Raw genomic sequence first — 22,853 nt, forward strand, 5'->3', positions numbered from 1 at the left:
TAATAAATTTGAAAAATGTTTTTGTATTTGAAATTTATATCAAAATGTCAATAGGTTTTACATTAATTTTCAAAAGTTGCTAAATTTTATAATTTTTAATTTAAAAGTGTTACATCATTTCAAAATATTCATGATTTAGGAAAATAAAATAGGTTTAAGAAAATTCCCTGATTTAACAAATGTTTCTAAATGTTTATAAAATTTCGAATTTGAAAATATAAAGATAGGAATTAGAAAATTAGGAAAAATGAAAATGAAAATGAAAAAATAACAAGCAAAAAAATGACAAGACACGGGGCAGCACTGATAAGGGGCAAAATAAAGTGGCCCGTGTAGCAGGGCAGCACTCAGTGAGGAATGCGCATTTCCCGCACGACGCAGGGAATAGATTTTCCTGTATTTTGAGTAAGAGCATTTTCCCATATCGACGCAGGGCACACACTCTGCTGCTTTGCTGTGGTTGAAAGTTTACCATATTAATGTGTACGAGTTTCAGTCAATTATATCCTATTTCCCAGTTTGCCTTCTTTTGGTTTATAAGGGACATTTCTAAATTTTTAGGTGTTAATTGTTCATCTCATTCTTTGTAATATCTAATATGTATATTAGACTGCAATAAATTGCTAAACTCTGAGATGCCAAGATAGAAGATGACCGTAGCTGATCATGTTCTTTCATTCTTCAGAGTGAGGACCTATTTGGTGTGGTTGAAAATTCTTCTTTTTCTGCTTGCAGTTGGTCTTAAATGAATTCATTCTGTCCAGCCATGCTATAATTGATAAATATTATGAGATCTTCACCTGTTTGCTGGATACAATTTGAAACTGAAATTTAATTTGGATGTCTACTTAAGAACTTTGAAACCCGCTCACAATGATATACTCCCTCCGTTCCATAATATAAGAGCGTTTTATATTATGGTACGGAGCGAGCAGTTTATTATTCGTGTGGATAAGTTTCAGCTAATTCTAGGCTATTTTCCAATCTAGACATTTTGTTTTATTGGCATGACATCTTTACAAAGCTGCGCACATTCAGTAAATACTTACTCGTGACTTTTTGTTGTTGATGCAACAAAATTGACAAGTTTATCACTTTTGTCTAAACTGTGAAATACCCCTCCATCCGAAAATACTTGTCGGAGAAATGGATGTATCTAGATGTATTTTAGTTCTAGAAACGTCAATTTTAACCCATTTTTCCGGACCGATGGAGTATATGTTATCACAAAGAACAATATTTTTACGAATCTTCAGTTTTGGACTTAGTTTGAGCCAATACCTAACATATTGACTATAACCACCTCAACATAACCAGGTATCTATTTGCTTCATTTGATCTAAGAACGTGCTAACCATTGTATCTAAACATTTTGATCATGTATTTCTCCATTTAACCCCATCTACTTTAGCAAAAATGATTTAACCCCATGTGTGAAATCTACAAGTGAGTCTATGTGCCGCCCGCAGCCAAACCTAGCCATGGCTTGTCTTTTCAAACACGGAACTCAGCAAAATGTGTCGTGTGGCAGCAATCAGGACCAGCATATGGTAGTTACCAACATCCTTTCTAGAGAAGTCAGCAATGTTTTTCCACATTTCAAATATGACTACAGAATATCTTTGTGAGCTTCTGTTGGCAGGAACTCAGCAAACGGTAGCCACCATGACGAAGCCGTCATCCAGTGACGGGAGGGACACATGCATGTCACATCTTTGATAAGTTTCGTTTTCTGGGCTTTTGGCAAACGTCTTATAAGGTGATTCCCTAAAAGATGCTCTTATGAGGTGAATTCTTTGTTTCTTTCGTGTCCTCAGCGTCACAGATCACGAAACTTCCAATCTGTTCCAATATAACCAGGTATAACACAGGCTTGTGTTCAAACAACAGGACCCCCATAACGGCGAAGGGATCATGCTAAAGAACTTGCACGCTGCAGGCCATTTTGTACGCTTGCTGCTGATTGGAATAACAGGTCACCCAAACAAAAATATTTCAGACTAACATCTCAACATAGATATATAAGCATTTTATCAGACCCCATGTTAAACTACGAACCTGCCCCTTCTTGCGAAACATTTTGGAATAACTACGAACCTGCCCCTTCTTGCGAAGCAAAGGTGGAAATGAGTTCCCGGAGAATGGAGGGGCGGCGGGTCCTGATTATCTGCTCCAGGCCATCCGTCGTAAGAACTGTGTGCAAACTCGTGTGTGTTTTGATGAACTCCAAGCAGGCCTCCTTCAACCAGTGGCATCGTCTCCGCTCAGCCACGACAATAATGCCTGCCACCGTGCGCTTGCATATCAGATTGGCCAACTTCTCTTCACAGATCAACTTCAACTTTTGGAGTTCGCATCTTTCCGCAGCTTCAAGCAACTGCAGCAGCCATGTTGCATGCTTTTCACCTTTGTCACTATTCAGCAACCTAATAGGCATTCAATCCTCAAAGTAAGGCATTCCGTCAGTGTAGATGAAAGTAAGCAAGCCAGCAAAGACATTTGCTTCGATGCCATCTATGTTCACAACACTTGGTGCAACAGCACGCTCACTCATGGCAGCATAGAGTTGTGTCTTGAATACGGTAGATCGGGCTGCAGGCACACACCGGTGTGCAGCTAACTTCTTGCCGCCAACCTCGAACATAATGTCAGCACCCTCCTTGCTTAGGAGCAGGTCGCTAAAATTGCTTGGCAAGTCAGACGGTGGCAATTTGATGAAGGGACGAACACGCTCCTTATAATCCTCATCGCTCTCGTCGTCACTCGCCGAGGACAACGACATCACACCGTAGTACGAAGCTGTCATTGTTGAGATGGCTTGATTTTTCGAAAGCCTCCCTTGTCACAAATCTTCCTAGCTGATCATTAAGACTGCAGTCTAGATAGAAGGAACAAAGTTGGCTTTGACGCATGAGCTTTGACACTCGCAACCACTACAAGAAATCTATTAATCCATGACGGATTTCTGGTGACGTTATTGAAAACCATCGCAGATATAGCGCGCCGGTCTCTCCGGGTCATCACAGAAATCGTCACGGATCAACAAGATGCGAATGGCCACTGAAATGGTGCCCCATTATGACGGACAATGAAAGACTGTCATAGAAATTGTCATGGACTGACCATGTGGACCTAAGCCGGACCGTCACCGATGGCTCATGCTGATGTGGCATGTATCCAGTGTGTTGCGTATGCTGAATCCTGGTTGGTCAATCCGCCCATCCGGCGGATTGAGCATCACAACCGTCCACTCCCTCAGATCGCACGGTAGACACATGGCCAAATGGTGGTTGACCACCTCCACCACGGCTGCTCCCCATCTTCTTCTCCATCCTCCATCCCCCATTCAATCCTATCCATCTCCCTCTCCCTCGTCCGCCGCCACCACCGGCAACCTCTGTGCCCCTCTCCCTAACCGCCACCGCCCCCACCCTCTCCCCCATCCCCGCTCTCACCTTATCTCCTTAAACTAGGCGGCCCCCAGAACGAGCAGGCCGAGGCGCTTCCCGATTTGCGGCGCTGCTTCCGGATCCGCCGAGCAGCGCCAGAGGTCGGCTCCTTCTTCGCGTTGTTCTGCGCCAAGTTTGGCCTCCCCTTCCTTTTCCCCGTGGTCCATGGCGCTAACCCCGGACGGTACGCGCCTCTCCAGTTCCCAATCCCACCCCTAAATCGATGGATGGATCTCCATGGCTGATATGTTTTCCTACTGCTTTGGTTGGTCGCAGGTGAGGCACTCAATACCATGGCCGGACGGAGGTTGGGCGATTTCCTTCCCTGACCTCGCGTCCTAGCCACTCTACCGCGAGCTTCTCGCCCCCAGGTTGTTCTTCCCCTGCTCCCTCCCTCCCTCTTCCTCTCTATGGATTGGTTGCTGCTGCATGCTTGCTGCTCAAGTACCAGTCATCTCTTGCGTTGATGCATCTGCTGTGTGGATTTGTTGATATTGCTTAGCTAGTGTGGATGACTGGATGTGGGTGCGTGACTGTGCTCAACATATTAGAATATTTTCAAATAAAAATACTCCCTCCTTTCCCAAATATAAGTGTTTCTAGAGATTTCAATAGGTGATTACATACAGAGCAAAATTAGTGAATCTACATTCTAAAATATGTCTACATACATCCGTATGTTTTAGTCCATTTGAAATGTGTAAAAAGACTTATATTTCGGAAAGGAGGGAGTAACAATTAGTGCTCAAGTAATAATTTATGGGTTGAGTTCTGCGCATAGTTAAATGTAGCAGTAGCATACAGTTTTCACAGTGCACACTGCCGAGCATGCATTTTTGTATGTACAAATCTCAAATCTTTGTAACACAACACTTGCTGGCATTGGGTAAATGACTTGCCTTCCATTAACTACTGTCTTGCATTTTTATAAAAAGAAAAAAGATTATATCTTGCGTGCAAATGTACTCTGTGAGATAATAATACATCCACGTGTATGTGTAGTTCATTGTGCCTGTAGCTCACTAATTTGTGTTTCCCCTGTAATGTTTACCTCTGCTATAATGATGAATTTGGCTTTGTAGTCCGGTCCTTGACATATACTTCTCGTTCGAAGAATTTGTATTTTAAAAATTTAATGTCCACGTAACATCAGTACCTTGGAATATACTACCTGTTGGAAGGATTAACATTTTATATCCTGAACATTTGTTATTGCAGCTGCTCTTTAGCTACATAGCTACATAATATCAAATCTGGCTTGAACTTTATATGTTTATATTACATGGCAAGTTGATTGTGTAGCCTATGTACAGAAGCTCGGGTGTAGATAAGTTCAGAAAGATGTCTCATTTGGCTAGAGTTTGATGAAGTAGTGTGTGTTTGAAGTACATTTGTACGTGATTTAGCAAGAAAATGTATTTTTAGAAATGAATGAATTTTCTAAGTGCACAATCTCCTCGTGTGTGCATTTGGATGACCACTTACGTGCATGCCCTTAGTGCATGTGCTTGCATGGCCCATACATGACTAAGGCACGTACAATGTGCTTGCATGGCCCATGCATGACTAAGGCACGTACAGATGTATCAAAGAGAGCTACATACTAACGCATACGATGCATTTGATTTGGTACGGCCAACATGCGTATGTGTACCAGCCATGTCGTACAGAGCTAGAATACATGTATTCGCTCGAGTGTCAATGTATGGGTACGTATCCAAATACCCGGGCCGGCCGGCAAGTGTGCCGTGTGTACCTATAGACAACAGGCCAGCCGGCTAGTCCATTGAACGTTGAAACTCAAAAAAGGCCCCGGTCAAGAATTCTTGTATCGGCTAAAGACTCCACGGGAGATAAAGATTTAAACGGCTTCTGAACTTCACGAGCAAGTAATGCGTACAGCTTAAGCTGTTGCAGTCGACTCCGTCCCATCCATATCTCGTCCAGAAATATCGGAACCGTAACGGCGGCGGGCCGGCGCCCTACCCTTCTCTAGCTCTCTATAAACAGTTTTGCTAGAACTCATCTAGATGAGATATAATTTGGTCTCATTCATCTTTTATAGCCATTGAATGTAATGCTATAAGATGCGTGTGTGCTGACGTGTGTTGTATCTGTTCTTGTTTTTAAAATGAATGAGACAAAATTATATCTCATCTAGATGAGTTCTAGGTACTCGCATATATAAATACAACCCCATCCATCCATCCCTGGAAGGGAGCGACGCACAAGAGGAGAGGCAGGCCATCCACGGCACGGAGCACATCCATCTATCCCACGCACAAGGCACGGAGCACATCCATCCCACACGCACCTCCAGGCATCACGCAACACATCCATCCATCTACACACCAGCAGATCCATCAGGGAAGGAGGAGCCCAAGGCTACTGCCGACGCACATGCCATATGAGGGTGCTCGCGCAAGCGGCCGAGACTCCCGTACGCAGCCGGGCAAGACTCATTAGAGCCGCCGACGAAGATCGACATCATGCCGGTCGTCCTTTCCCAAGGCGAGGACCGGAACTAATCTTTCCTTCCTATCCCAACTCTTGCCTCTATCTGCATCTCTTTCGATGGCGCCCGGAACGGCGGTGGCACGGCCGGGGACGAGGCCGACCGCTGGAGATGGCCCTTGATGCTCCTGATCCTGAAGATGGGGTGTGGGGGCTACCGTTGTTGCATACCCCTGGCACACTCAACGCCGGTGATCCCCACATGCCGGCCTGCTTTGAAGACGACGACGCCGGCGTTGCCCTTCGTGTGCAGCCCCCGGCGACCCCTTCACTTCGGGCTCATCATCGGCGATGACGTGCCGGCGTTGCCCTTCGTGTGCAGCCCCCAGCGATCCCTTCACGCCGGACTCCCACCGGCGACGGCGCGCCGGCGTTGCCCTTCTTGTGCAGCCCTCGGCGATCCCTTCACGCCGGACTCCCCACCGGCAATGACGTGCCGGCGTTGTCCTTCGTGTGCAGCCCCCGGCGACCCCTTCACGCCGGACTTATCACCGGCGATGACGCGCCGGCCTTGCCCTTCTTGTGCAGCCCCCTGCGACCCCTTCACGCTGGACTCATCACCGGCAACGACGCACCGGCGTTGCCCTTGGTGTGCAGCCCCCCGCGGTCACTCCATGCCGGACTCACCATCGGCGACGACGTGCCGGGGCTGCCGCCTATGCACGACCCCAGGCGCACCCTCCACGCAAGACGACGACGTACCGGGGCCATTGTCCGTGCACGGTCCTTGCCGAGTCCGCCGGCTACACCATTACGTTGGGACTTGGTGGCACGCATCGTTTGATTCGGCGCCATGTAGTGCGCCGCCCCCCTTTCTACCTACACCATCGGCGGGGCCCGGGCAAGGCTCCACCACATCGCGAGGCCTTACTCGCCCCCGTCTCGCCAGGTCCATGGAGGCGCCATGGGCTTGCCGGGACTCGGCGACATTCGTCATCCGACTCGGCGCAATCTAGTGTGCCACCTGTCGTGGTCCTAAGACTGACAGTAGAAAGGGGGTAGGTATGGAGAGGAAAGATTTCAACTATGGTGAAGGTGTACACACAGGATTTACGAGTTCAGGCCCTTCACGGTGGAAGTAAAATCCCTACGTCTCGGTGCCCGGAGGCAGTCGACTGGATTATATGTGTGTGGTGTTACAGGGGGTGCGTACCCTTGTGCCAGAGGAGGGGGTGGCTTATATAGTGTGCGCCAGGACCCCAGCCATCCCCCATTACAAGGGGTTCAATGTACATAAAGAAGGGGCGTTACTGATAACGCCAGCCTTAAGTGCTATTAATGACCTTAAAGACTACGGAGTGAACGACTGACCGTTGTAGTGTTGAGTGACTCCCGGTCTTCAGTCGGTCGAGTGATTCCTTGTATAGTCGAGTGACAACAGGTAGGAGGGGTACCCGAGTGATATGATTTGTCAAGTGGATTGCACTCGACACTTTTGACTGGGGGTTCTTTGTTGCCTGTTGGACTTCTTTGCTTCTAGGGTAGTGACCTTGGGTAGGGTGTATAGGCCAGGTCTATGACCCTACCCCGGGTCTGTATCCACATCAGTAGCCCCCGAATGGACTAAGGTCCGAGTGGAAAGTGGGTAGAAGTTGAACTTGCTCCGAGCTTCGCGTCTCACGATTGTTTTGCGCAGGACGGAATGCTCGCGATGGCACTTCAGCTTCGATTCAATCGCCTTGATCAATTCAGAGAGTTGTCGAGTGAACTTGTAACATCATCTGTCGAGTGTTGTCTTGGGGCGCAGAATCTGTGGCGCGATTGATTGCAGTGTCTCCCGGATTTCACGGGATTCCAAATTTCGGGGAAGCGTGCGGGACGGACCGTGCCAAATTAAGCGGGGTGGATAAATAGGAGCGCCTCGATCTCCGCGCCACCTTTTTCGCCACGTACGTTGCGCATGATTGTTGCGGGATTTGACAGGATCGCCTGGTCCCACGCGTCAGCCACTCGGAAGGGGCCCTTTATAAGGCGACGGAGCCGAGGCACCTTTACTGTGCGCGTCTGTTTTCTGTCTTCTTCCTCTGCTTCTCCACTGCATCCGACACCTCCGCTCTCGACGATGCCGCTCCGCCATCATGGTGAAGGACAAGACGGCGGCGCTGGAACACGCGAAGAAGGCGACGGGGGCGGCGAAGGGCAAGAAGAAGAATCGCGGGTCATCATCACGCTCGGGCCTGCCGCCAGGTTGGATCCAAGGCGATTGGATCCGGTCTTCACTCCGGCAGGAAGATATGGACGAGTTGGTGGAGTCCGGGATGATCGCCAAGGGTGCGGCAAGGCTGCCTGAGGGGGAGACGGAGCCGCAACCTCGTCCGGGTGAGTGTGTACTGCTCGCCACCCACGTCGATCGGGGCCTCTTGCTTCCTCCGCACCCCTTCTTTCGGGGCTTCTTGAACTTCTTTTGGAGCCCAACTCCATCACTTTTCTCCCAATACCATCACGTACCTTGCTGCATTCGTGTCTATGTGTGAGAACTTTCTGGGGTGTCGGCCGCACTGGGGTCTTTTCAAGCATATTTTCACCATCCATTCTCAGTCGGTTAAGAAAGCAAACACGTGTGATGAGAAAACCCATGTCATTCAGATGTGTGGGGGTTTGGGTATCCAGAAGAGGCAGAGGATCTCTTTCCCTTCCTTGACTCTCCCTGAATCGGTAAGGGGCTGGCAGTCGACCTGGTTCTACTGCCAAGACCTCGCAACCCCAGGTCAGTCGACCGGCCTTCCCCACTTCACCTTTGACTGTATCCAGACTCCCTCCTCGCTGAAAGTGACTACTGCTGAGAACGTGGAGACGAAAATGCTAGTTGAGAAGGTGGTCCAACTGATCAATGAGGGCATCACTGGCATGGACCTGCTGGAAGTATTCCTCAGTCGATGTATCGAGCCCCTTCAGGCCCGTGACCATCCATGTGGCTGTACTCTGGGGCTGATGACACTGGTCGGGTCCATCCAGAGGAAGTAACGGCCAAGACAGTGGCCATGTGGTTGAAGAGCATCATAGGTAACAACGACAATCCCAGAGGAGCCAGGAGAGTCGTCCCCTTCAGTGATGACAATCAGCCTGACAAGGTGTGTCCTCCATTCCGACCGTTTTTGAATTCACCTTCCGACTGCTCTTGAGTCCAACTGAATTTTACTCGACTTCTTGCCTTGCGGGTTTTTACCGACATGTACTCGATGTCCAATGGTGAACAAGTTCTGGAGCAAGGCCAGGAGGGTGAGGCCAATGCGGAGCAGAGCGGCGAATGGGAATCTTCGGACGAAGAAGAGGAGGAGGAGAGCGAGGAATCAGACGACGAGGAGGCGGTCGACTCGCCGCCTCGCTCTGAACACCGATCCAAGCTACACCATGACCCGGCGGGCGGGCGCGAAAAGAATGCGGCTCTGAGTGCCCAAACGCAGAAGCACACTCGGACGTCGACTCCGGAGCCAACCGAGAAAGTCGCCAAGCAACCCAGGGTTGCTCCTCCAAAGGCTCGGAAGACTCTGCCGAGGATCAAGATGGACGTCCCTATTGCCTCAGGGTGAGCATCTTTCTTGTGTTTATCTAGGCCGGCTGATACTTCTGTTCTGACCCAATGGATCATGCACTTTTCCAGCCCCGCCTCTGCTGCGACTGACATGGATATTGACAAGGCTCCAGGAGATGAGGAAAACGATGACGCGGCCACCTCTCGAGCTGGTAAATCCGCTCAACCAAAACTTATTTACTCGATTGAGTTATCGGTCGGTTGAATTTCTGGTGTTTTTCTTTTGCTGTAGTTCTGCGAGACATCATCGTGCTTCCCGATGACAAAGAAGAAGAAATGCCTCAAAGGAGAGGAGGAGGAGAGGCAGGGGCTCAAGCGGGAGGGGGCTTGAAGTTCAAGTCCCTCAGTCGACGCCGAGGCTTGAGGGGTGGTCGAGCGATCTGGAGATCCGGTTCGGACCAACGTCACATTCGCCAACCCACTGACGATTGATCGTCTGTCAGGCTTGATGTCTAATACACAACCTTCTTCTTGTAGACGTTGTTGGGCCTGCAAGTGCACAGGTTTGTAGGACAGTAGCAAATTTCCCTCAAGTGGATGACCTAAGGTTTATCAATCCGTGGGAGGCATAGGATGAAGATGGTCTCTCTCAAACAACCCTGCAACCAAATAACAAAGAGTCTCTTGTGTCCCCAACACACCCAATACAATGGCAAATTGTATAGGTGCACTAGTTCGGCGAAGAGATGGTGATACAAGTGCAATATGGATGGTAGATATAGGTTTTTGTAATCTGAAATAATAAAACAGCAAGGTAACTAAAGATAAAAGTGAGCGTAAACGGTATTTCAATGATAGGAAACAAGGCCTAGGGTTCATACTTTCACTAGTGCAAGTTCTCTCAACAATAATAACATAGATAGATCATATAACAAGCCCTCAACATGCACCAAAGAGTCACTCCAAAGCCACTAATAGCAGAGAACAAACGTAGAGATTATGGTAGGGTACGAAACCACCTCAAAGTTATTCTTTCGGATCAATCTATTCAAGAGTTCGTACTAGAATAACACCTTAAGACACAAATCAACCAAAACCCTAATGTCACCTAGATACTCCATTATCACCTCAAGTATCCGTGGGCATGATTATACGATATGCATCACACAATCTCAGATTCATCCAACCAACACAAAGTACTGCAAAGAGTGCCCCAAAGTTTCTACCGGAGTGTCAAGAAAACGTGTGCCAACCCCTATGCATAGGTTCATGGGCGGAACTCGCAAGTTGGTCACCAAAACATACATCAAGAGGCATGTGATATCCCATTGTCACCACAGATAAACACGGCAAGACATACATCAAGTGTTCTCAAAGTAAAGACTCAATCCGAAAAGATAACTTCAAGAGGGAAACACAATTCATCACAAGAGAGTAGAGGGGGAGAAACATCATAAGATCCATCTATAATAACAAACTTCCTGATACATCAAGATCATGCCATAGAGAGAACACGAGAGAGAGAGAGAGAGAGATCAAACACATAGCTACTGGTACATACCCTCAGCCCCGAGGGTGAACTACTCCCTCCTCGTCATGGAGAGCGCCGGGATGATGAGGATGGCCACCGGTGATGGATTCCCCCTCCGGCAGGGGGCCGGAACGGGCTCCCGAGAGGTTTTTGGTGTCTACAGAGGCTTGCGGCGGCGGAACTCCCGATCTATCTTGATATTCGATGGTTTTAGGGTACGTAGGGTTATATAGGCGAAAGAAGTCGGTCGGGGGGTGCTCGAGGGGTCCACGAGACATGGGGGTCAAGTCAGAAGATACTCGAGGAGCCCAGGAGATAGGGGGCGCGCCCCCCTGTCTCGTGGGACCCTCGAGCACCTCCTGACCGACTTCTTTCGCCTATATAAGCCTACATAACCTAAAAACAGCGAATATCAAGATAGATCTGGAGTTCCGCCGCCGCAAGCCTCTGCAGCAACCAAAAACCTCTCGGGAGCCTGTTCCGGCACCCTGCCGGAGGGGGAACCCATCACCGGTGGCCATCTTCATCATCCCGGCGCTCTCCATGACAAGGAGGGAGTAGTTCACCCTCGGGGCTGAGGGTATGTACCAGTAGCTATGTGTTTGATCTCTCTCTCTCTCGTGTTCTCTCTATGGCACGATCTTGATGTATCGCGAGCTTTTGCTATTATAGTTGGATCTTATGATGTTTCTCCCCCCTCTACTCCCTTGTGATGAATTGAGTTCCCCTCTTGAAGTTATCTTATCGGATTGAGTCTTTACTTTGCCAACACTTGATGTATGTCTTGCCGTGTTTATCTGTGGTGACAATGGGATATCACGTGCCACTTGATGTATGTTTTGGTGACCAACTTGCGGGTTCCGCCCATGAACCTATGCATAGGGGTTGGCACACGTTTTCTTGACTCTCCGGTAGAAACTTTGGGGCACTCTTTGAAGTAATTTGTGTTGGTTGGATGAATCTGAGATTGTGTGATGCATATCGTATAATCATTCCCACGGATACTTGAGGTGAGAATGGAGTATCTAGGTGACATTAGGGTTTTGGTTGATTTGTGTCTTAAGGTGTTATTCTAGTACGAACTCTTGAATAGATTGATCCGAAAGAATAACTTTGAGGTGGTTTCGTACCCTACCATAATCTCTTCGTTTGTTCTCCCCTGTTAGTGGCTTTGGAGTGACTCTTTGTTGCATGTTGAGGGATTGTTATATGATCTATCTATGTTATTATTGTTGAGAGAACTTGCACTAGTGAAAGTATGAACCCTAGGCCTTGTTTCCTATCATTGCAATACCGTTTACGCTCACTTTTATCATTAGTTACTTGCTGTTTTTATATTTTCAGATTACAAAAACCTTTATCTACTATCCATATTGCACTTGTATCACCATCTCTTCGCTGAACTAGTGCACCTATACAATTTACCATTGTATTGGGTGTGTTGGGGACAAAAGAGACTCTTTGTTATTTGGTTGCAGGGTTGTTTGAGAGAGACCATCTTCATCCTATGCCTCCTACGGATTGATAAACCTTAGGTCATCCACTTGAGGGAAATTTGCTACTGTCCGACAAACATGTGCACTTGCAGGCACAACAACGTCTACAAGAAGAAGGTTGTGTAGTAGACATCAAGCTCTTTTCTGGCGCCGTTGCCGGGGAGGTTAGTGCTTGAAAGTATATCTTTAGATCTTGCAATCGAATTTTTTTGTTTCTTGTTTTATCACTAGTTTAGTTTATAAAAGAAAATTACGAAAAAATGGAGTTAAGTTTGTCTCATACGCTTCGTCTTTTTAATATCTTTCGTGAGTTTGATGGAAAGGAAAATTATGCTCAAGTGCTAGAAGAAGAATGCTTTAAAATGCTTGGTACTAAATCTTTGAATGATGAGCATGATTGCAATGTTGTTAGTATAAACTCCTTGAATATCCATAGTACTAATGATGATTGCTCTAGTCATGATGAAAATATATCTTATGAGCATGTGAACTTTTGTGGAGTGCATGTTTGCATGAACACACCAAATAGAGAAGATATATATTGCAAGAGGCATAAGCATTTAGAAACTAAATGGTTGCAAGAAAGGCTAAATGTGAGTGCTGAAAATTTGAATTTCCTTTGCCGTACTTGTGAACTTTGCAATGAACGTGGTCATTTACATCTCCTATGCAAATTGTTTCATGATCGAATCGTGTCCAAAAATTGTGATGATTTGATCTCCCTTGCTCATTACAATGAATATAGTTTGCTTTTGGGTTATGAAGAATTGAAATGTTTACTTAAGGACCTTCCAGAATTTGCCCATAAGAAATTCCTTGATATTGATCAAGAAAAGATTTATATGTTTTGTGCAGAGAATTGCATTGAAAATCCTTATATTGTCAATTACCTAAAGAAAAGAAAGCAAATGGAAGATGATGAGAATACTAATGAAAGGGAAGAGACTTCCCAATATCCTCCTATTATTTCTCATGATGAATCAGGTAACGAGGAGGAGCTTTCTATTCAACCAATCTCGTCAATAAGGAGCTCAAAGAGGAAGGTTGAACCCACACATTGTTGGGGAACGTAGCAGAAATTCAAAAAAATTCCTACGTATCACCAAGATCTATCTATGGAGAGACCAGCAACGAGTAGAAAGGAGGAGAGTTTGCATCTACATACCCTTGTAGATCGCTAAGCGGAAGCGTTCAAGTGAACGGGGTTGATGGAGTCGTACTCGTCGTGATTCAAATCACCGATGATCAAGTGCCGAACGGACGGCACCTCCGCGTTCAACACACGTACAACCCGGTGACGTCTCCCACGCCTTGATCCAGCAAGGAGAGAGGGAGAGGTTGAGGAAGACTCCATCCAACAGCAGCACAACGGCGTGGTGGTGGTGGAGGAGCGTGGCAATCCCGCAGGGCTTCGCCAAGCACCATGGGAGAAGAGGAGGAGGGAGAGGGGCAGGGCTGCACCAACGAGAGATCAAATCGCGTGTTATGGGCAGCCCCTAGGCCTCATATATATAGGGGAAGGGGAGGGCTGCGCCCCCTTTAGGGTTTCCCACCCCAAGGGGCAGCGGCCAGCCTCCAGATGGCATCTGGTGCGGCGGCCAAGAGGGGGGGGAGGAGTCCATCCTCCCCAAGGCACCTCGGAGGTGCCTTCCCCTTCGAGGACTCTTCCCTCTAGGGTTCCCTAGGCGCATGGGCCTCTTGGGGCTGGTGCCCTTGGCCCATGTAGGCCAAGGCGCACCCCCTTACAGCCCATGTGGCCCCCCGGGGCAGGTGGCCCCACCCGGTGGGCCCCCGGGACCCTTCCGGTGGTCCCGGTACAATACCGATGACCCCGAAACTTGTCCCGATGGCCGAAACAGGACTTCCTATATATAAATCTTTACCTCCGGACCATTCCGGAACTCCTCGTGACGTCCGGGATCTCATCCGGGACTCCGAACAACATTCGGTAACCACATACAAACTTCCTTTATAACCCTAGCGTCATCGAACCTTAAGTGTGTAGACCCTACGGGTTCGGGAGACATGCAGACATGACCGAGACGTTCTCCGGTTAATAACCAACAGCGGGATCTGGATACCCATGTTGGCTCCCACATGTTCCATGATGATCTCATCGGATGAATCACGATGTCAAGGACTCAATCGATCCCGTATACAATTCCCTTTGTCTAGCGGTATTTTACTTGCCCAAGACTCGATCGTCGGTATCCAATACCTTGTTCAATCTCGTTACCGGCAAGTCACTTTACTCGTTCCGTAACACATCATCCCGTGATCAACTCCTTGGTCACATTGCGCATATGATGATGTCCTACCGAGTGGGCCCAGATATACCTCTCCGTTTACACGGAGTGACAAATCCCAGTCTCGATCCGCATAAAACAATAGATACTTTCGGAGATACCTGTAGTGCACCTTTATAGTCACCCTGTTACGTTGTGACGTTTGATACACCCAAAGCACTCCTACGGTATCCAGGAGTTACACGATCTCATGGTCAAAGGAAGAGATACTTGACATTGGCAAAGCTCTAGCAAACGAACTACACGATCCTTGTGCTATGCTTAGGATTGGGTCTTGTCCATCACATCATTCTCCTAATGATGTGATCCCGTTATCAACGACATCCAATGTCCATAGCCAGGAAACCATGACTATCTGTTGATCACAACGAGCTAGTCAACTAGAGGCTCACTAGGGACATATTGTGGTCTATGTATTCACACGTGTATTACGATTTCCGGATAATACAGTTATAGCATGAATAAAAGACAATTATCATGAACAAGGAAATATAATAATAACACTTTTGTTATTGCCTCTAGGGCATATTTCCAACACACATAATGTGAAAAAGAAAAGGAAAAGAAGGGGCAACAAAGGTAAAAAGGTATCCCTCCCAAATGATGTTGCTCCTACTACTCATTGTGATGATGATAATTGCTATACTATTGGTGTTATCCATACTATTAATGATGAGAGTGATTATGCTTATGATATGAAAAGGCCCAAGCTTGGGGAAGCTATGTTGGATGAGGATGAAATATTTGAGAATATATTTGCTGAAATTAATGTTTGTCCGAAGCTTGGGGATGCTACGTTTAATGAAGATGATATTTGTAGCGTCCCAAGTTTTGATATGCAAAGTTGTTATGATGATAGCATGCCTGCTACCTATGATGATTATATTGATGAAAGTCGGTTTGGAAGAGTGTCAACTTTAGGAAGTAGTGATCCCACTATTTTGGAGGATGTTGAATTTTATTGTGATGAATACAAAAGTGGATTTGGAATGAGAAGAATTTTTAGTGTTCAAGTCTCTTATGATACTCCCACTATGCCGAATGAGAAGAATTTTGTTTATGTGGAGAGTAGTAAAAATTATATGCTTGTAGATCATGAAAGGAATGCTTTAGGTGCTGGTTATATTGTTGACTTCATTCATTATGCTACTGAATATTATTATGAGGGAGGAATATATGTTTGTAGGAATTGCAATAATATCAAGTTTCCTCTCTATGTGCTTAAAATCTTGAAGCTATGCTTGTTTTACCTTCCTATGCTTGTTGATTATTGTTCCCATAAGTTGTTTGCTCAAAAAATCCCTATGCATAAGAAGTGGGCTAGACTTAAATGTGTTAGTCATATGCTTCATGATGCTCCCGTTATGTTTCAATTCTTATCTTTTATGTGAGCATCATTGTCATCATCATGCCTAGCTAGAAAGGCATTAAAGAAAAGCTCTTGTTGGGAGACAGCCCAATATTTATCCTTACTCTTTTTGTGTGTCCACATGATTATGCTACTGTAGTAATCATGTTTTATATCTTTTGTTTCAATAAAGTGCCAAGTAAGACCTTTAGGATATGGATAATTAGATTTATGCCCCTAGTTGTGTCCCACTCGTCTGTTTTACCCCTAAATCCCAAAAGTCACCGGTTCTGTCCAAGTCACTTTGCTCCTCTTATGATTTTGCCCTTTGACTGTCTGACTGTCAGTTTGAAAACTTCATAACTAATTCATACTAAATCAGAAAAATGCAAATAAGATACCAAAATGTTCAGAAAAACATCACCTATATGTCAGTGTCATTTGCATTCATGAAAAAAGTGTTGGAAAGTGCACATCCGAGTTCTAGCTCTTTTGATACCACCATGAATAGTAAACTCAAAAAAATTCAAAAAAAATTCAAAAAAAATATGGTGGCAAAGAACGACAAATGTTCTAAGTGCTTGCAAGTTTCATTAGGGAATGTCATTCGTGGAAGTCGTGGGAAAAAATAATCTACTTTGGAGTGCTGATTGTTTTTTTTTGCCGTGGCACCCACGAATGTTATTCCCTGATGAAACTTGGCAGGCACTTAAAACATTTGTCATTCTTTGCCACCAAATTTGTTTGAATTTTTTTGAACTTTTTTAGATTTTACTATTCATGGTGGTAGCATAAGAGCTAAAACTCAGATGTGCACTTTCCAACACTTTTTTCATGAATGCAAATGACACTGACATATAGGTGATGTTTTTTTGAACATTTTGGTATCTTATTTGCATTTTTCTGATTTAGTATGAATTAGTTATGAAGTTTTCAAACTGACGGTCAAATGGTCAAAGGGCAAAAGCATAAGAGGAGCAAAGTGACTTGGACAGAACCGGTGACTTTTGGGAATTAGGGGTAAAACAGACGAGTGGGACACAATTAGGGGCATAAATCTAATTATCCCTTTAGGATAGGTTATGGTGATAGTTGTGTTGATCCTACTGAAAATCAGAAACTTTTGCACCCAGTAAATTAGGTTTTTTAATTCACAGACACATGCTTCTGATCTGATTCGTTTTGCTCTGGATTGCAATACAAATTGCTTAGGACGTCCTAATTTGGTAGGATTTTTGGAGTTCTAGAAGTATACGTTTGATACAGATTACTACAGACTGTTCTGTTTTTGACAGATTCTGTTTTCTATGTGTTGCTTGCTTATTTTGATGAATCTATGAGTAGTATCGGATGGTATGAACCATATATAAGTTGAAATACAGTATATATTACACCAATATGAATTTAGAATGAGTTCATTATAGTACCTAAGTGGTTGTTTTATTTTGTTATACTAACGGAGCTTACGAGTTTTCTGTTGAGTTTTGTGTTGTGAAGTTTTCACGTTTTGCGTAAAGATTCGATGAACTATGGAATAAGGAGTGGCAAGAGCCAAAGCTTGTGGATGCCCAAGTAACCCCAAGATATTCAAGAATTGCCAAAAGCCTATGCTTGGGGATGCCCCGGATGGCATCCCCTCTTTCGTCTTCGTTCATCGGTAACTTTACTTGGAGCTATATTTTTATTCACCACATGATATGTGTTTTGCTTGGAGCGTCATTTTCTTTTGTTAGTATTTGTTTGCTGTTATTTATAATAATGTTTAGCATCTTTTGTTTCAATAAGAATGTCAAGGATAGCCTTTGCCATGTTTATTTTCCTAGTATACATGTTGCTGTTTGAAAACAGAAAGTTTACCGCTGTTGCAAAAATTCCCTAGAAAAGTCAGAGCATGATATAATGTTGAAACTTTTTGCATGTAAAGCTCTGATAAATTTACGACAGTGGGAATTTTTGGAGTTAGGGAAGTATGATGAATCTTGCATTCTTTACAGACTATACTGTTTTGGCAGATTGCTGTTATGTTTGCATTGTTTGCATATGTTTGCTTGTTTAATGATTCTATTTGATGATAGTAGTATTAAATATGCAAAGGCATTTAGTATGAAATGTGGAATAATAATTTTAGTGATTTATTACAGTAGAAAATGATAAGGCTTTACATTGGTTTATACTAACATATCTCACGAGTTCTTGTTGAGTTTGGTGTGGATGAAGCTTTTGATAAAAAGAGAAACCATGATATGAGAGGAATTAAGGAGACACAAAAGTTCAATCTTGGGGATGCCCAAGACACCCCAAGATAATATTTCAAGAAGTCTCAAGCATCTAAGCATGGGGATGCCCCGGTAGGCATCCCACCTTTCTTCTTCAACAACTATCGGTTAGTATCGGTTGAGCCTAAGTTTTCTCCACATGAGTTGTGATATCCTTGCAATGTCATTTTGTTTTGCTTTGCTTGCTGTTTGAATACAATACCAAGATCTGAATTTCTTAAATGAGAGAGAGTCTTCGCATAGTTACATAATTATTTAGCTTCTCATTGGTCTTCACTTATATCTTTTTGGAGTAGTTTATCATTTACTCGTGTGCTTCACTTATATCCTATGAGTAAATGGTTGAATGAGTTGATTGTCATAAATATGAAATTAAATATGTGTCATATGCTTATCCAATGGGGAGTAATGACTTCACATCTAAGAAGTAGAGGTTGTAAATTTATTGAAGGTTAGCAAGCGTTGTATTGGTCATTTGAACAATTCATGAAAGAATATTGAAGGAAGAGAGATTCCACATATAAACATACTATCCTAGACATCTTTTATAATTGGGAGCACTCATTAAGTATGACATGCTAAAGAATTGATGTTGGACAAGGAAGACAATGTAATGGTTTGTGTTTTCCGACATCTTAGTTAAAGTATATTGTCATGGATCATTCAAACATGTTGAGCTTGCCTTTCCCTCTCTTGCTAGCCAAAATTCCTTGCGCCAAGTAGAGATACTACTTGTGCTTCCAAATATCCTTAAACCCAGTTTTGCCATGAGAGTCCACCATACCTACCTATGGATTGAGTAAGATCCTTCAAGTAAGTTGTCATCGGTGCAAGCAATAAAAATTGCTCTCTAAATATGCATGACTTATTAGTGCGGAGAAAATAAGCTTTGTACGATCTTGTTATGGAAGCAATAAAAGCGACGGACTGCATAATAAAGGTCCATATACAAGGGGCAATATAAAGTGACGTTCTTTCGCACTAAGATTTTGTGTATCCGACCCTAAAAGCACATGACAACCTCTGCTTCCCTCTGCGAAGGGCCTATCTTTTACTTTATGTCTTTTACTTTATGTAAGAGTCAAGATGATCTTCACCTTTCCCTTTTTCATTTTATCCTTTGGCAAGCACTTTGTGTTGGGGTGATCCTGATATATATCCAATTGGATGTAAGTTAGCATGAACTATTATTGTTGACATCACCCAAAGGTGAATACATTGGGAGGCAACACTATAAGCCCCTATATTTCTCAGTGTTCGATTGAAACTATGTGGAGTTTGTTATTCCTGAAAATAAGATGAATTGCAATTGTTTGATGACTAAGAATGAAGTTTGCTAGTTTTCAAGAAAGTTTATGGTCTATGCTTTGACATGTGAATTGCTTGTTACTTTATCATGAGAAGTTGTATGAGATGAACTACTGTTATGACATATTATAATGCTAGAAAAGGTGATTGAAATTATCATTGATCAAACTTGTGCACCTTCTAGCATTCCCACTTCATAAATTCTTCCTTTTATCATTTACCTACTCGAGGACGAGTAGGAATTAAGCTTGGGGATGCTGATACGTGTCCAACGTATCTATAATTTATGAAGCATTCATGCTATTTTATTATCAGTTTTAAATGATTACGGGCTTTGCTATACACTTTTATATTAATTTTGGGACTAACCTATTAACCGGAGGCCCAGTCCAAATTGTTGTTTTATTGCCTGTTTCAGTATTTCGAAGAAAAGGAATATCAAACGGAGTCCAAACGGAATGAAACCTTCGGCAGCGTGATTTTTTTGGAAGAATATGATCCTGGAGACTTGGAGTTCACGTCAGAAGATCCTCGAGGCAGCCACGAGATAGGAGGACATGCCCCCCCTGTAGGGCGCGCCCCCCTGTCTCGTGGGCCACTTAAGCACCTCCCGACCGACTTGTTTCGCCTATATAAGCCTACGTACCCTACAAACATCAAATATCAAGATAGATCGGGAGTTATGCCGCCGCAACCCTCTGTAGCCACCAAAAACCTCTCGGGAGCCCGTTCCGGCACCCTGCCGGAGGGGGAACCCATCACCGGTGGCCATTTTCATCATCTCGGCGCTCTCCATGACAAGGAGGGAGTAGTTCACCCTCGGGGCTGAGGGTATGTACCAGTAGCTATGTGTTTGATCTCTCTCTCTCTCGTGTTCTCTCTATGGCACGATCTTGATGTATCGCGAGGTTTGCTATTATAGTTGGATCTTATGATGTTTCCCCCCCCCCTCTACTCCCTTGTGATGAATTGAGATTCCTTCTGGAAGTTATCTTATCACTTGATGTATGTCTTGCCGTGTTTATCTGTGGTGACAATGGGATATCACGTGCCACTTGATGTATGTTTTGGTGACCAACTTTCGGGTTCCGCCCATGAACCTATGCATAGGGGTTGGCACACATTTTCTTGACTCTCCGGTAGAAACTTTGGGGCACTCTTTGAAGTACTTTGTGTTGGTTGGATGAATCTGAGATTGTGTGACGCTTATCGTATAATCATGCCCACGAATACTAGAGGTGAGAATGGAGTATCTAGGTGACATTAGGGTTTTGGTTGATTTGTGTCTTAAGGTGTTATTCTAGTACGAACTCTTTAATAGATTGATCCGAAAGAATAACTTTGAGGTGGTTTCGTACCCTGCCATAATCTCTACGTAGGTTCTCCGCTATTAGTGGCTTTGGAGTGACTCTTTGTTGCATGTTGAGGGATTGTTATATGATCTATCTATGTTATTATTGTTGAGAGAACTTGCAGTAGTGAAAGTATGAACCCTAGGCCTTGTTTCCTATCATTGCAATACCGTTTACGCTCACTTTTATCATTAGTTACCTTGCTGTTTTTATATTTTCAGATTACAAAAACCTTTATCTACTATCCATATTGCACTTGTATCACCATCTCTTCACCGAACTAGTGCACCTATACAATTGACCATTGTATTGGTTGTGTTGGGTACACTAGAGACTCTTTGTTAATTGGTTGAAGGGTTGTTTGAGAGAGACCATCTTCATCCTACGCCTCCTACGGATTGATAAACCTTAGGTCATCCACTTGAGGGAAATTTGCTACTATCCTACAAACCTGTGCACTTGCAGGCCCAACAACGTCTACAAGAAGAAGGTTGTGTAGTAGACATCACTTGCCGCAAAACTAGTCCTGAAGCTTGAAGGTATCACCGTTCGACTGGTTAGCTGCCATCGACTGGAATGTCTTGTTATATTGTCGACTCACTATTTTTATTGATCGTGCAGAACTTTGCCAGGATTTTGAGGCTGAGACCGGGCGGGTTGAGACGGGTCTCGACCCCATCAATTGTCCTGTGAAAGATGACGTTGTGATGAACTTGCTGCGGTTGGAATCATGCTTGGACAGTGTCGTTGCGTATCTGGCTCGACTGAAGGAGGCGATGACTCGGGTTGATGCCGAACTCTAGCCTCAGGCAGAACTTTCACAAGATCTCGAGTAGCTGATGACTCGACTAAATCAGATCCCTGGTCGAGTGCAGGAATGGAAGAAATCATCTGCCCGCTGTGGCGCTGACGTTGCCCTATCATTGGCCCGAGTGCACTGCAGGGACACTAGAGAAGACAAGTTGGCGGCCCTCAAGGTTGTGAATACTAAGAAGCACACCTTCCAGTCCTTCATGGACACCTTTCTTGAGCCTGCCAGTCGTATTGCAGATAGCATTGACCTTGACAGCTTCTATGATCCAGCCAGCCCTTCTCCTGACGAGTGGTCGAAAAAACATTATGCTTCACCTTTATTTGCCTCGGAATGCCGAGTGATTTTGTAATCGCTAAAACTCCTTCGGGCCCGACGCCCGAGTACTTTAATTCACGGTTCGGAACTTTCGGATTTATCTGAACTTGGTTTATCTTTGCATATGTTGTGTTTGTCTTCGAGTGGAACTCGTTCTTCACTCGGATTGGTTCTTGAACTTTTGATGAAGCTTCTGAGGAAGAGGCCACAGTCGACCTGTTGGACGAACCCTGAGCAACATTGATCAGCTCATCAGCGAGGCACTCAGCAATGGTCTTGACGTTCCTGAAAGCGGTTTGCCTTGGCAACATGCACAATCTCGTCCTTCTTGATAGTGCAGCCCTGGGGAGGGGGTCGTGGTCAACCTGCACCTCGTCGTCTTTGTGGATCGGGATGGAATGCATTTTCAACTTAGGCGAGTACTAGACTGCAGCTAAGCCTCCGAGTGAGAGGATCGCTCACCACTTGGTAGGATTTTTCAAAACTTAGGCGAGTACTGGACTGCAGCTAAGCCCCCGATTGGGAGGATCGCTCACCACTCGGTAGGATATTTCCAACTTAGGCGAGTACTGGACTGCATCTAAGCCCCCCGAGTGGGAGGATTGCTCGCCACTCGGTAGGATTTTTCAAACTTAGGCAAGTACTGGAATGCAGCTAAGCCCCCGAGTGGGA

The 22,853-nt window shown here is 45.0% G+C and overlaps 1 pseudogene; it reads right to left on the reverse strand.

The window, feature by feature from the left end:
• Positions 1-2,089: 2,089 nt before the first annotated feature.
• The window catches only part of LOC119323825, a 42,446-nt pseudogene continuing 21,682 nt past the window's right edge, over positions 2,090-22,853 (reverse strand).

Source organism: Triticum dicoccoides, chromosome 6B, assembly GCF_002162155.2.
Source record: "Triticum dicoccoides isolate Atlit2015 ecotype Zavitan chromosome 6B, WEW_v2.0, whole genome shotgun sequence".
Taxonomy (NCBI): domain Eukaryota; kingdom Viridiplantae; phylum Streptophyta; class Magnoliopsida; order Poales; family Poaceae; genus Triticum; species Triticum dicoccoides.